We start from the raw sequence: 14,225 nt of genomic DNA, 5'->3' as shown, positions 1-14,225 counted from the left end.
TAGTTCCCTGATGTGGGGACAGCGCGCTGCGGATGAATGGCTCACAGTTAACCTGGGGACATTGCTTTTGGGGGGGGGGGGGGGGGGAGAAGCAGAGCAGCGCCCACGGATCACATATGATCACTTCCCCCCGCTGACCATTCATTCCCTGATGTGGGGACTGTGGGGTGAGAAGCTGACAGTGAGGGTGGGATGAGTATACTAATGAGCACTAATTTCTAAAGGGGAAAGAAAGAAAAAAAAAAAGCCAGCAACAAACAGGGCTGGGCGGCAACGCAAAACAAGTTGGGCAGGGCACTGAAAGAGGAGACAGGCTACAAGGCATGCTGGGAGCTGTAGTTTCTAAAATAAAGGCAAAACGGAAATAGATGCTACACTACATGGACACACTTGTACAAAGAAAGGAAAAGAAAGACAAACAAAGAGCAAGCACGAGACCAGAGATAAAAAGAAAACTCACCTGCAAGGGTAAGTAGAAACTGAAAACACATTGGCCACCGGAGTACCCCTTTAAAGGCAACCTGCTTCACCAGCTGAGGGTGATTTGCTAGTTGCAGCTCACACTGGCAGAGAGAGCTGTATGTGGAGTTCTTCCCTGTGTTTGCTCCAAGGTTGGAAGCTGGTGAACAGTCTGCCTGGAGGCCTGGAAAAAACTTGCTTGATGCCGCATGCCATAGACCCAGGTGTGAACAAACACCTAAGGAACACAGGTGGACTTTTGTTATGTTTTCCTTGGTTCTGCATTTAAAGACTATTTGATGTGTGCCAAGTATGAATAAAACACTGAACTTTGATTTGAAAAGTACTGTTTCCTTGCCTCTATACTGCAACCGCACCTATTTGCAAGAAGGATTCATCACATTTGGTGGAGGATGCGGGCAACACAGTGAGGTCAGCGATTGAGTTGCAGCACGCTGTTGGCAAGGACCAAGCCTGGGAGAACCTGTTGGAGTTGTTGCTCGGGGCAACGAACCTGCCAACAAGTGACTGTCAGTACGGCGGGAGTGTTTTCTCCAGTGAGACAAGGCAAAGCAGTGTTCCAGTGACCGTAGTGTTGCCAAAATGGAGGCTGTTATAAAAGGACTCATGAAGGCCAACAAGCACAAGCAGGAGACCAACCAGCTGTTACTGCAGTATGTAATGGCGCTACAAGTGGCAGTGACGACCCGGAACACCCCTGACGCCCGGAAAGCTGTACGGTTGAAGATCCCCAAGATGACCCCCTCGGATGACGTCGAGACCTACCTGGCAGTCTTCGAGAAAGTGGCCACGAGGGAGAAGTTGCCCCGAGAACAGTGGGCCGAGGTCATCGCTCCGTTCCTGTCATCGGGACCCCAGCAGGCCTACTTTGACTTACCCGACGACCAGGCTGTTGACTACGAGGTTGTCAAAGGTGAGATCTAAGCAAGACTGGGGGTGAATGTGTTGGTCCGGGCCCAGCAGGTTCATCAGTGGGAATACAAGCCAGTTGAGCCAGCCAGGCCACAGTATTACGACCTGTTGCACCGCCTGAAAAATGGCTGCAGCCAGAGGTGCTAAGTCACCATGCTATGCTTGACCGTCTATTGGCCGATGTATTTTGGAAGGATTTGCCACATTCCCTCCAAAGCTGGATTGGCCAGGTAACCCCTGACAACGCCCTTGGGATGGTGGACCTGGTGGAGAAGTTCGAGGCCACCATGAAACTGCGAGAGGGGGCGGTAAAACCCAGGAGGTCCCCACCCTTTCCCAGGCGGCTAGAAAGCCCTAAAAGATCCCGGGAGGTGTTTCCCAAAGGCCCCGCCCCGTTGCTGTGTTGGGGGTGTCAACAACCGGGACATGTTAGAGCTAATTGTCCCCAGCGGGAGGAACTTATGGACACCAACTACGCACTCTGCCCGTCCTTGTATGCCCAGAGACTGTGTGCCACAGATGTTCCCAGGGCAGCGGACTCTGATCATCTCTGCCAGGTCAGGGTGGGAAATACTATTGTGGTGGCCCTGATTGATTCAGGTAGCATGGTGACTTTAATGAGGTCTAACCTGGTGGTACCCATGGAGTACACGGGACGACAGGCTGTAGTATTGTGTATACACAAAGACTTAAAAGACTATCCAAACGCCTTGGTGACTTTGTCAATGGCAACTGGCTGCTGGACTCATGAGGTGGCCGTTGCCCCTGGTCCCTCTCCTGATTATCGAGGTCTCATTTGAACGGATCGCTATGGACCTGGTCGGCCCATTGCCAAAATCCACCAGGGGGCACCAACACATCCTGGTAGTCCTGGACTATGCGACTCGGTATCCCAAGGCGCTACCTCTGCTACATACCTCGGCCAAACTTATAGCTAAGGAGTTAATGGAGTTGTTTTCCCGAGTGGGCTTACCTAAAGAGGTATTGACTGACCAGGGCACCCTGTTTATGTCAAAGGTAATGAAAGAGCTCAGTAAGTTACTGCAGGTAAAACAGCTACGGACCTCCGTGTATCACCCGCAGACGGACGGCCTGGTAGAAAGGTTTAACCAAACATTAAAAAATATGTTAAATCGGTTGGTGGTTAGAGATGGAAAAAATTGGGATCATTTGCTGCCCTATCTCATGTTCGCAGTGCGAGAAGTGCCCCAGGCTTCTACTGGGTTCTTGCCCTTTAAACTGCTATATGGCAGCAGTTAAACATAGCAAAAGAGGTGTGGGAACAACAGCCCACGCCACACAAAAGTGTAGTTGAGTATGTCACTTTTGCAGGAACGGATCGAAAAACAGTGTTGCCCTTAGTTAGGGAACATATGGAGGCAGCTCCGCGAGCTCAAAGCAGAGTTTATAATCACCAGGCAGGGGTTCGGTATTTTAACCCGGGAGATCAGGTTCTGGTACCAACGTTCAACAGTAAATTTCTGGCTAGGTGGCAGGGTCACTACGAAGTGATCAAAAAGTTAGTGGAGGTGACGTACAGGGTACACCAGCCCGGGCGAAGGAAGCCAGAGCAAGTGTACCATGTAAACTTGTTGAAACCTTGGAAAGATAGGGAAACTAGTGTGGATGACAGCCCCCGGCCAGGTTTGTTAGGGGTGGAGTTTCCCGACCCTCAGTCTGGTGCGAGGGAAGCAGTTGCCACAGTGAAAATTGCTGACAGCCTTTCCTCTGCACAGACTCAGGAGGCCAGGGAGTTCGTCAGCAGGAACACTGATGTGTTCTCAGACCTTCCTGGACGTACTTCTATCATCCACCATGACATTGGCACTAAACCCCAGGTAAAAATACGGTTGAAACCATACCGCGCACCTGAGTCGTGGCAACAAGCCATCTCGGAAGGAGTACAGCAGATGTTAAAACTGGATGTCATTGAGGAATCAAAGAGTGAGTGGGCCAGTCCGATAGTCTTAATACCCAAGCCAGATGGTACGTTGAGGTTCTGTAACGATTTCCGCAAACTTAATGAGGTGTCCAAGTTTGATGCATATCCCATGCCCCGAGTTGACAAGCTTATTGAAAGGCTATGACAGGTTCGGTATTTTTCTGTTTTGGACCTCACCAAAGGGTACTGGTAGGTGCCCTTGACGGATGCTGCCAAAGAGAAAACAGCCTTTGTCACACCAGAAAGTTTGTTTCAGTACAAGGTGTTACCCTTTGGTTTACATGGTGCTCCTGCTACATTTCAAAGGCTAATGGATATTGTACTGCGGCCACATCGTCAGTATGCCTCAGCTTATCTGGATGATATCATCATCCACAGTACAGACTGGGAAAGTCACCTTGCTAAAGTACAGGCAGTGGTAGACTCCCTTAGGAAGGCGGGGTTAACTGCTAACCCCAAAAAATGTGACATAGGATTGGAAGAGACCAAATACCTGGGGTACGTCATTGGGCGTGGAGTTGTCAAACCCCAGATAAACAAAATAGAGGCCATCCGAAATTGGCCCCGACCTGTCACTACCTGACAGGTGAAGTCATTCCTAGGAATGGTGGGTTACTATATGAGATTCATCCCCCATTTTGCTATGGTGGCTGCGCCCTTAACAGACCTCCTGAAGGGATGCAAGTCCGTCATGATCGGTTGGAACGAACAGGCAGAGCAGGTGCTTTCCGCTTTGATGTCAGCCCTATGTGGGTCTCCGGTGTTGGTGACACCCGACTTCAAAAGCAAATTTGTGGTACAGATCGATGCCTCTGAGGTAGGTCTCGGTGCTGTACTCTCCCAGGAAGTGAACGGGGAAGAGCATCCTGTTGTCTTTCTCAGCTGCAAATTGATACTGGCCGAGAACAGGTATAGTATAGTGGAGAGAGAGTGCCTGGCCATTAAGTGGGCACTTGAGTCTCTCTGCTATTATCTGTAGTGTTGAGTGGCATAGGCCATATTCGAATTCGCGAATATTCGCGAATATATGGACGAATATTCGTCATATATTCGCGAATATTCGCATATTCGTAATATTCTCGTTTTATTTTCGCATATGCGAAAATGCGCATATTCGAATATTTTCATAAACGAAAATTAGCATATACAAAAATAAGCATAAATGGAAATTCGCATATGCAAATGCAATATTCGCGAATAAAATTCGTATTGCGAATATTCGCGAGCAACACTAATTATCTGTTGGGCAGGAAGTTTTGTCTCATGATGGATCATTCCCCCCTTAAGTGGCTGTGCCAGGCCAAGGACAAAAATGCCAGGGTCATCAGGTGGTTTCTGTCATTACAGAATTTCAAGTTCAAGGTGGAACACAGAGCGGATCATTTGCTAGGCAACTCCGATGCTCTATCATGAGTCCACTGTTGCACAAGTGTTCACCCCCTCAGGTTTGAACAAAGGGGGGGGGGGGGGTATGTGAGAAGGTGAAAGGCATCGTGGTGGATGGGGGTTATGTATCACCAAGGTTCCTGACTTTGGTGAAGTATGAGCCGGTATTTATTCAGTGTCTGTGCTGCAATGCAGTCTGACACTGTGGCCGTAGTATGGCTGGAAGGCCAATCCGGGACGGCTCTTACTCGGAATGACCAAGTGCAGGGTGGGAACCATTCCCCACAATCCAGGCCACCTTTTGTTTGCCTTATAGGCAACCTGTTTCACCAGCTGAGGGGGACTTGCTAGTTGCAGCTCACACTGGCAGAGAGAGCTGTATGTGGAGTTCTTCACTGCATTTGCTCCAAGGTTGAAAGCTGGTGAACAGTCTGCCTGGAGGCCTGGAAAAGACTTGCTTGATGCCGCATCGCATGGACCCAGGTGTGAACAAACACCTAAGGAATACAGGTGGACTTTTGTTACGTTTTCCTTGGTTCTGCATTGAAAGACAGTTTGCTGTGTGCCAAGTGTGAATAAAACACTGAACTTTGATTTGAAAAGTACTGTTTCCTTGCCTCTATACTGCAACCGCACCTATTTGCAAGAGCGAGTCATCACAATATATATATATATATATATATATATATATATATATATATATATGAATTCAGGTAGAAGAAACATACATGGTCGCACATCTACATATTGTAATTTGATCTAATTGCTCTGACTGAGTCTAACTGAAGCTGTGGTTTGTATTCTAAAGTGTTGTATTATTAAATGTTACATTTGAGAAGTTTTATAAGCAGAAGTTCCTGTGCTGAGCATACTGTGGATCATTGTTTTCCAAACAGGGTGTCTCCAGCAGTTGCATAGCCCTTGTATTTTTTTTTCTTTTTTCCCTCCTGTCTGTAGCACACCTGGGGGAGGGGTTAATTGATTAACTGCTCTCAGGTGTATAAAACTAACTGGGAAACTCTGTGAGCCCTGCTCTGACTGAGTCTAGCTGAAGCTGTGGTTTGTATTCTAAAGTGTTGTATTATTAAGTGTTACATCTGAGAAGTTTTATAAGCAGAAGTTCATGTGCTGAGTATACTGTGGATCATTGTTTTCCAAACAGGGTGTCTTCAGCAGTTGCATAGCCCTTGCATTTTTTTTTCTTCCCTCCTGTCTGTAGCACACCTGGGGGAGGGGTTAATTGATTAACGGCTCTCAGGTGTATAAAACTAACTGGGAAACTCTGTGAGCCCTGCTCTGACTGAGTCTAACTGAAGCTGGGTTTGTATTCTAAAGTGTTGTATTATTAAGTGTTACATCTGAGAAGTTTTATAAGCAGAAGTTCATGTGCTGAGTATACTGTGGATCATTGTTTTCCAAACAGGGCGTCTCCAGCGGTTGCATAGCCCTTGCATTTTTTTTCCCTACTGTCTGTAGCACACCTGGGGGAGGGGTTAATTGATTAACTGCTCTCAGGTGTATAAAACTAACTGGGAAACTCTGTGAGCCCTGCTCTGACTGAGTCTAACTGAAGCTGGGTCTGTATTCTAAAGTGTTGTATTATTTAGTGTTACATCTGAGAAGTTTTATAAGCAGAAGTTCATGTGCTGAGTATACTGTGGATCATTGTTTTCCAAACAGAGTGTCTCCAGCAGTTGCATAGCCCTTGCATTTTTTTTTCTTCCCTCCTGTCTGTAGCACACCTGGGGGAGGGGTTAATTGATTAACTGCTCTCAGGTGTATAAAACTAACTGGGAAACTCTGTGAGCCCTGCTCTGACTGAGTCTAACTGAAGCTGGGTCTGTATTCTAAAGTGTTGTATTATTAAGTGTTACATCTGAGAAGTTTTATAAGCAGGAGTTGTAAGCAGGACCCACTGTAACTGTAAGTATTACACTCCCTTGATAAAAGTAGTTTTTCTTAATAGTTAATAACAGCTGTTTGTCACCAAGGATATGGACAGCAGGATTGGAGGTTTTCTTCAGTGCACATTGTGCCATATGTATACATCTCTGGAGCAGCAGCTTCAGGGTGAATACCGCTGTGACAAATGTGAGCATGTTGCCCACCTGGAAGCTCGTATTAGAGATCTAGAGGAGCAAAATGCAACATTGAGGGCGATTGACAATCTTACAGAGAAAGCAGTTAGTGGGGTATGGAGGTTGGAGAAACTAGCCAGGAGGCACAAGTAGGGAGCTGGGTTAATGTAGTTAGAGGGACTGGAAAGGGGGCAAGGAAAAGGAAGGTCACTTCTGCTTCTGATCTCCCAAGTAAAATTGCCAAGTTGAGCAATGATGCGAGGGCCTCAGTATCAGAGATGGCAACCCTAGTGGATACTGGTCTCCCTAACAGCCGAGGGAACAGCTCAACTAGTAGTGTGGGGGATGGTAACGTAGGTAGGCCAAGACAGTTAGTTGTGGTAGGGGATTCTATAATCAGGAAGACGGATAGAATAATTTGTCGCCAAGACCACCTCAACCGAATGGTTTGCTGTCTCCCTGGTGCCAGGGTTCGGCATGTGGTGGAAAGGGTGGACAAATTACTAGGGGGGGCTGGGGATGACCCAGCTGTCGTGGTCCATGTGGGAACCAACGACAGAATACATGGTAGGTGGAGGTCCTTGAAGAATAATTACAAGGAACTAGGTGCCAAGCTGAAGGGAAGGACCTCTAAGGTTGTGTTCTCTGGAATACTTCCTGTGCCATGCGCATCGCAGGAAAGACAGCGGGAGCTTAGGGAGTTAAATGCATGGCTTAAGTCGTGGTGTGAGGGGGAAGGGTTTGGGTTTTTAGAGCACTGGGCTGACTTTTCATTGGGGTACAAACTCTATTCTACGGATAATTTGCACCTGAATGGAAGGGGGTCTGCTGTGCTGGGGGAGAGAATCCTGGAAGGGGTGGCTGAGTATTTAAACTAGGTGAGTGGGGGGAGGATAATAAAGCAAAGAAAGCAGACAGTGGGATGGATAGGTTAGAGAGGGGTCAGGACATAATGGTGGGTGGATAGGAGTCCTGTGGAGGGAGGTTAAGAGCAGTGGATAAGGAGATCCATGGGTTACAAACCAGCCATAAAAATAAATGTAGCCCGAAAAATTGTAATCCCAATAATTCAAAAAATTCCATTAGCCCCAATAACTCAATAACTACAATAAGCCCCATTAACTCAAAAAATACCGTTAGCCCCAATAACTTAAATAACAACGTTAGACCCAATAACGCAAAAAATCCCATTAGCCCCAATAACTTAAATAATAACGTTAGACCCAATAACTCAAATAATAACATTAGCCCCAATAACTTAAATAGTACAATTAGCCCTTATAACTCAAATAATAACATTAACCCCAATAACTCTGAAAATCCCATTAGTGAGACTATATGTGTAAAACTTAATGGAAATGTAAAGTGTATGTTCACAAATGCCAGAAGCCTAGCAAATAAAATGGGGGAGCTTGAGGCCTTGATACTGGAGGAACATATTGATATAGTTGGGGTCACTGAGACATGGCTGGACTCCTCGCATGACTGGGCTGTTAATCTGCAGGGGTTTACATTGTTTCGCAAGGATAGAATGAACAGAAAAGGTTGTGGAGTCTGTCTGTATGTAAGAAGTGGTATGAAAGTCAGTGTGAACGATGCCATAGTGTGTGATGATTCTGAGGATGTGGAATTATTGTGGGTAGAATTACAAAAGGAGGGAAATACTGAAAAAAATTGTATTTGGTGTAATCTACAGACCCCCTAATATCACTGAAGAGATAGAAGGTCGGCTGCATAAACAAATAGAGAGGGCCGCCCGGGCAGGTACAGTGGTAATAATGGGAGATTTTAACTATCCAGATATAGATTGGGGTCCGGGGTTGGCTAAAACTACAAAGGGGCGACAATTCCTAAATTTATTGCAGGATAATTTTATGGGCCAGTTTGTGGAGGACCCAACAAGAAGTGATGCCTTGTTGGATCTGATCATTTCCAACAACGCAGAGCTGGTTGGTAATGTAACTGTGCGGGAAAACCTTGGTAATAGCGACCACAATATAGTTACTTTTGAATTAAAATGTAGAAAACAAAGACAGACGGGGAAAGCAAAAACATATAACTTTAAAAAGGCAAATTTCCCTGGGCTGAGAGCTGCACTACAGGACATAGACTGGGGGGAGGTGTTGTCAAATACTGATACAGAAGGTAAATGGGACATCTTTAAATCAACTCTAAATAACTATACAGCTAAATATATACCAAAGGGGAACAAATATAAACAATTAAAACTAAATCCTACATGGCTGACAAATGATGTTAAAAGAGCAATAAACAACAAAAAAATAGCCTTCAAAAAATTCAAATCTGATGGGTCAGCTATAACATTTAAACAGTACAAAGAGCTTAATAAAATCTGTAAAAATGTAATAAAAACAGCAAAAATTCAAAACGAGAGACAGGTGGCCAAAGAAAGCAAAACTAATCCTAAATATTTTTTTTTAGATATATAACTACAAAAAAACCAAGGACAGAGCATGTAGGACCCCTTAATAATGATAATGGGGAGGTTGTCACGGGCGATCAAGAGAAGGCGGAGCTACTGAATGGGTTCTTTAGTTCTGTATATACTAGGGAAAAAGGAGCTGACAATGGCCAGATCAGTGCTGGTAACACATCATATAATGTACTAAACTGGCTTAATGTAGAGATGGTACAAGGTAAGTTAAGTGATATAAATGTAAGCAAATCTCCAGGGCCGGATGAACTACACCCAAGAGTTCTTAGAGAGGTAAGTTCAGTAATATCTGTACCCTTGTTCATGATATTTAGAGATTCTCTGGTGTCTGGTATTGTGCCAAGGGACCGGCACAAGGCGAATGTGGTACCAATCTTCAAGAAGGGCTCTAGTTCTTCGCCAGGCAATTATAGACCGGTAAGTCTAACGTGCATTGTGGGTAAATTGTTTGAAGGACTTATAAGGGATTACATACAGGAATACATAGGGGATAATAGTATTATAAGTGATAGCCAGCATGGGTTTACTAAGGATAGAAGTTGTCAAACCAATCTAATTTGCTTTTATGAAGAGGTGAGTAGAAGCCTTGACAGAGGAATGGCTGTGGATATAGTGTTTCTGGATTTTGCCAAAGCGTTTGATACTGTCCCTCACAGACGTCTGACAGGTAAGTTAAGGTCTTTGGGTTTGGAAATTTTAGTTTGTAACTGGATTGAACACTGGCTCATGGATCGTACCCAGAGAGTGGTGGTCAATGATTCGTACTCTGATTGGTCCCCGGTTATTAGTGGTGTACCCCAAGGTTCAGTACTGGGCCCGCTGCTGTTTAATTTATTTATCAATGATATAGAGGATGGTATTAACAGCTCTGTTTCTATCTTTGCAGATGACACCAAGCTTTGTAGCACGGTACAGTCTATAGAGGATGTGTATAAGTTACAAGATGACTTGGATAGACTTAGTGTCTGGGCATCCACTTGGCAAATGAGGTTCAATGTGGATAAATGTAAAGTTATGCATCTGGGTACTAAGAACATGCATGCATCGTATGTCTTAGGGGGGATTAAACTGGCAGAGTCACTGGTAGAGAAGGATCTGGGTGTACTTGTAGATCACAGACTACAGAATAGCATGCAATGTCAGGCTGCTGCTTCCAAAGCCGGCAGGATATTGTCATGTATAAAAAGAGGCATGGACTCAAGGGACAGGGACATAATACTCCCCCTTTATAAAGCATTGGTACGGCCTCACCTGGAATATGCTGTTCAGTTTTGGTCGCCTGTTCATAAAAGGGACACTGCGGAGTTGGAAAGGGTGCAGAGACGCGCGACTAAACTAATATGGGGCATGGAACATCTTAGCTATGAGGAGCGATTAAAGGAGTTACAATTGTTTAGTCTTGAGAAGAGACGTTTAAGGGGGGATATGATAAACGTATATAAGTATATAAATGGCCCATACAAAAAATATGGAGAAAAACTGTTCCAGGTTAAACCCCCCAAAGGACGAGGGGGCACTCCCTCCGTCTGGAGAAGAAAAGGTTTAGTCTAAAGGGGCGACACGCCTTCTTTACCGTGAGGACTGTGAATTTATGGAACGGTCTACCTCAGGAACTGGTCACAGCAGGAACAATTAAAAGCTTTAAAACAGGGTTAGGCTGGGTTCACACTACGTTTTCTCCCATACGGGAGCGCATACGGCAGGGGGGAGCTAAAACCTCGCGCTCCCGTTGACCACAGTTTTAGGTCCGGTTGTAAAAGCGCATACGGCGCAAAAATGAGCCGACCGGACCGAACGTTTCACTCCGGCCGGCTCATTGAAATGAATGACATACGGGAGCGCATACGAAGGCATACGGGAGCGCGAGGTTTTAGCTCCCCCCTGCCGTATGCGCTCCCGTATGGGAGAAAACGTAGTGTGAACCCACCCTTAGATACATTCCTGGAACAAAATAACATTAATGCTTATGCAGAATTATAAAACTTCATCCCTTTCCCTTATCCCCTTACACCCTTCCCTTCAATTCCCTGGTTGGACTTGATGGACGTATGTCTTTTTTCAACCATACTAACTATGTAACTATGTAATTGCTTCTCAGCATAAATTCAAAAACTAACAGGTTGTTAGTATACATTTTGATCAAAAGGTACAAGCCCACTCGCCACGTCAAGGCCACCTAATTAGAGTGGGTCCCTAATGTCCCTAGCATAAAATGGCGTAGCACTGGGCGGCGACCACCAACGCCGCGACACCAGTGCCCACAGGGGGAACGACCCACTGGCAGAGCGGCCCCAATGCCACTCAAACAGCTGGGCTGAGTGTCTGCACTCTGCCCCACCCCCTCAGCCCAACCCTATATAAGTAGTAGTTAGCTACTCAATGGCCTTTTCTCTCCTAGCAGCCTCCCAGTCTGACTGGGAGTGCATGGTAGGTGAGCTTTTACACCCTGTTCACACTGGTGTGGTGCTGTGCGGCGTCCGTTGCTGCTGTGGCGCCATGTCTGTGGGGAGGTGCAACCCATGGACTGGTTTGAGTGGCATTGGGGCCGCTCTGCCAGTGGGTCGTTCCCCCTGTGGGCACTGGTGTCACGGCGGTGGTGGTCGCCGCCCAGTGCTACGCCATTTTATGCTAGGGACGTTGGGGACCCACTCTAATTATTTGGCCTTGAGGTGGCGAGTAGGCTTGTACCTTTTGATCAAAATGTATACTAACAACCTGTTAGTTTTTGAATTTATGCTAATAAGCAATTAGATCAAATTACAATATGTAGATGTGCGACCATGTCTGTTTCTTCTACCTGAATTCACTATATATATATATATATATATATATATATATATATATATATATATATATATATGTATATATATTGTGCAGTATACTTGGTTGTGTGTGTAACTGGGAATTCTCCAGTTCTTACATTCTTGAAAGAATATCATGACAACACGAAAGGATATATAGAAGCATAAAATAGGAAATAAACCTGTGCATGCTGCCTGGAGTCATAGAGTGGAGGCAGGCAGGGGCGTAGCTAGAAACCACAGGGCCCCGGTGCAAAAATTTGCCCAGGACCCCCCTATCACCTGACAACCCGCTTCTCCAATCCCGGCCGACCCCTTACTCAAAGATATCAGTGACTACAGCACTGATGAGACACAGTCAGGAGAATACACAACTATATAAGTGACTAACAGGCAAGGCCGGACAGACAAAACATATGCCCAGGCATTTTAGAATAAGTAGCCCATTTTTCTAGTGGGGGTCCAACTGTTGGGACCCCACCTATCACCTTGGTTCCAGTTGCTCTCCAGCTGTTGAAAAGCTATAACTCCCATCATGTCTGGAGAGCCTAAGGCATTAAGGAGTTGTAGCTTTGCAATAGCTGGAGAGCCACAGATTAGGCTACATCGTCACCTATCATCACTGCAGAACTAACAAGTGATTACAGCTCTGATGGGACAGTCAGGAGAATACACAGTGATATTAGTGACCTGAGTGACGTCTTCTCTGTTGTCTTTTCTTTTCTTCTTCATCTGGTCCAGACGTCAGGACTCCTTCCAGCTCCATCTTCTCTGCAGAGTCTGACACCCGGACATCATTAACTCCTCACTTTGTCAGTAGATCCTCATCCTCTGTTTGAAGATATGAATCATTATTATTCTGCTAAATACTGTACCTCCTGCATATAATACTGCCACACACTGTACCCCCTGAATATAAAACTACCATCCACTGTACCCCTTGAATATAATACTGCCATCCACTGCACCCCCTGAATATAATACTGCCACACACTTTATCCCCTGAATATAAAACTACCATCCACTGTACCCCTTGAATATAATACTGCCACCCACTGCACCCCCTGAATATAATACTGCCATCTACTGTACCCCCTGAATATAATACTGCCACCTACTGTACCCCCTGAATATAATACTGCCACACACTGTTCCCCTGAATATAATACTGCCACACACTGTATCCCCTGAATATAAAACTACCATACACTGTACCTCCTGCATATAATACTGCCACTCACTGTACCCCTGAATATAATATTGCCACCTACTGTTCCCCCTGAATATAAAATTGCCACCTCCTGCTCCCCGTGAATAAAATATTGCCACCTACTGTTACCCCTGAATATAATCCTGCCACCTACTGTGCTCTCTGAATATAATACTGCCACATACTGTACCCTTTGAATACAATCCTGCCACACACTGTACCCCTGAATATAATCCTGCCACACAATGTACGCTCTGAATATAATACTACCACACACTGTACCCTCTTAATATAACATTGCCACACGGTGCCAATGAACATAATACTGCCACCCACTGTACCCCTGAATATAATACTTCCACACACTGTGCCCCTGAATATAAACCCTCAAAAATAACCATGTTATACGCTGTACCATATAACCCTGCCAAACACTACCTTCCAAATATAATAATCCCTCCATAATAATAATACTAATACTGTACCATACTGTTTCTTCTCAGTTTAGCTGAATCACACCTGTCCTCCTCCAGACCCCTCTGTCCTCCTCCTAGCTCCTCTGTTCCAACCCCCCATTTCCTCCCAGACCCATAAGTCCTCCTACATGCTCCTCTTCCCCCCTCCCTAGACCATCCGCCACCCCCCGCCCCTCCAACACACACACATGCATAATACATACATGTACACTCACATCATACACACACATACATTATACATAAACACATACACGTGCCGCCTCCAGATCTCCCAGCATAATACATCTCCACACATCATACATACATTTTGCTTACACACATATATCATTCATACACACACCATTCATACACACACATCATTCATACATAATACATACAGTACATACACACATCATTCATACATCATATATACAGTACATACACACATCATTCATACATCATATATACAGTACATACACACACATCATTCATACATCTTACATACA

The 14,225-nt window shown here is 45.4% G+C and overlaps 1 protein-coding gene across 1 annotated transcript in view; it reads right to left on the bottom strand.

Moving 5' to 3' along the window:
• Positions 1 to 12,763, bottom strand: part of AAAS (aladin WD repeat nucleoporin) — a 103,523-nt gene extending 90,760 nt beyond the window's left edge. Inside the window, exon 1 of the mRNA XM_056555239.1 lies at positions 12,745 to 12,763. The gene's annotated coding sequence lies outside the window, so the exon portion shown is untranslated. The remainder of the gene's footprint in view (positions 1 to 12,744) is intronic.
• Positions 12,764 to 14,225: the final 1,462 nt, after the last annotated feature.

The sequence above is a fragment of the Hyla sarda genome, chromosome 2 (assembly GCF_029499605.1).
Source record: "Hyla sarda isolate aHylSar1 chromosome 2, aHylSar1.hap1, whole genome shotgun sequence".
In the NCBI taxonomy this organism is placed as follows: Eukaryota; Metazoa; Chordata; class Amphibia; order Anura; family Hylidae; genus Hyla; species Hyla sarda.
The sequence above is the reverse complement of the archived record's forward strand: the minus strand, read 5'-3'. Positions and strand labels throughout refer to the sequence as shown.